Source organism: Bactrocera latifrons, unplaced genomic scaffold (assembly GCF_001853355.1).
Source record: "Bactrocera latifrons isolate USDA-ARS-PBARC rearing strain unplaced genomic scaffold, ASM185335v1 scaffold_278, whole genome shotgun sequence".
NCBI classification, from domain to species: Eukaryota; Metazoa; Arthropoda; class Insecta; order Diptera; family Tephritidae; genus Bactrocera; species Bactrocera latifrons.
The window spans coordinates 209,351-210,871 of record NW_017536385.1 but is presented as its reverse complement, the minus strand read 5'-3'; positions in this window follow the sequence as shown (position 1 = coordinate 210,871).

Below are 1,521 nucleotides of genomic sequence, written 5' to 3'. Positions count from 1 at the left end.
GCGACACGGTACATTATCCTGATAAGAACGGATTTTTTTCTTCTCCTTTCTTTTTTCACGAATTTTTTCCTTCAACTATTCCAAAAGGTTGCAAGAATATTCAGAATTAATTGTTTTACTACTTTGTAAGTAATCCAAACACAAATTTCTCTCGCATTTCAAAATACTGATGCCATATGTGCGTGAAATGTAAGATTTCCCGGAGAGTTACGGGAACTTAACTCATTGAAACGTCTCAGACCAAAAAAAGTGTAACGATGTAAGGAGACATCTTGAAATATGGTAAATGCAAACGCAAAGGGTGCTGGAAACTGCAATTTATAAATTTGTTTAGAAGTGTACGATGCAATGAAGCACCGATTCACACTGCCCCGGAGTTTAGGAGTGATATTGAATGTACTTAACGTATACAGACATTCTTGGCTAAAAATGTTTAAAAATATTTAAAATTTGATATGTGCTAATTTAATTATCGCACATTTTATATAACTAGAATAAAAATTATCGGCTGAAACATAGCGTTATTTATTCTTGCTGAAGTTATTCACAAGCAATTTTTACTGTGTAGCACAAATCATATTATCCACAAAATATAGTAACAATAGAACTAAACGTTCTCTTCTCCATTGTTTAGTAGCTACGCCTTTTGTCACTGATGACCATCATTACTAAATATACATTTATGTTGAGATTTCAGCGGCATAGGAGGATGGAGTCATGTGTAGAAGTTCACGCAAGTGAGGACAGTTTTCTGATCACCATTCACTTGGGAGTGGCCAGAAACGATTCTTTTACATATGACTCAAGCAGCTCACGACTTCCGGTCTTTGACCAAGTACCGTCTGGGTAGCCTAACAACATCCGTTTGAAAGTGAGCTAAAGTGAGAGGGCGAAACATTCCCTGCATACGGTTGTGCGCTGGGTTTGGGACCCGCCACGTAAAAAAACCACCCCAATGACAACGCAACAACAGCCTCGGATGAGAGACCCCACTTTTGATGACGGCCATGGCAAACGAAATAAGGACTACAAATTCAGGGCATGCACCTGGAATGTTCGGTCCCTTAATTGGGAAGGAGTCGCTGCCCAGCTGGTTGAGATTCTCTTTAAAATAAAGGCTGACATCACCGCCGTCCAAGAAATGCGATGGACGGGACAAGGACAGAGACGAGTAGGTCATTGGGCATTTACTACAGTGGCCATATAAAGGAGCGCAAGTTTGGTGTGGGATTCGTGGTGGGAGAGAGACTCCGTCGCCGAGTACTGTCATTCACTCCGGTGAATGAACGTCTAGCCACAATCCGCATTAAAGCGAGGTTCTTCAACATATCGTTGATTTGTGCTCACGCCCCGACAGAAGAGAAGGACGATGTAACCAAATATGCTTTTTATGAGTGCTTGGCAAGCACTTATGGCAGCTGCTCCCACCACGATGTCAAAATTGTGCTTGGCGACTTTAACACCAGGGTGGGCAAAGAAGGTATCTTTGGCACTACGGTCGGTAAATTCAGCCTCCACGAG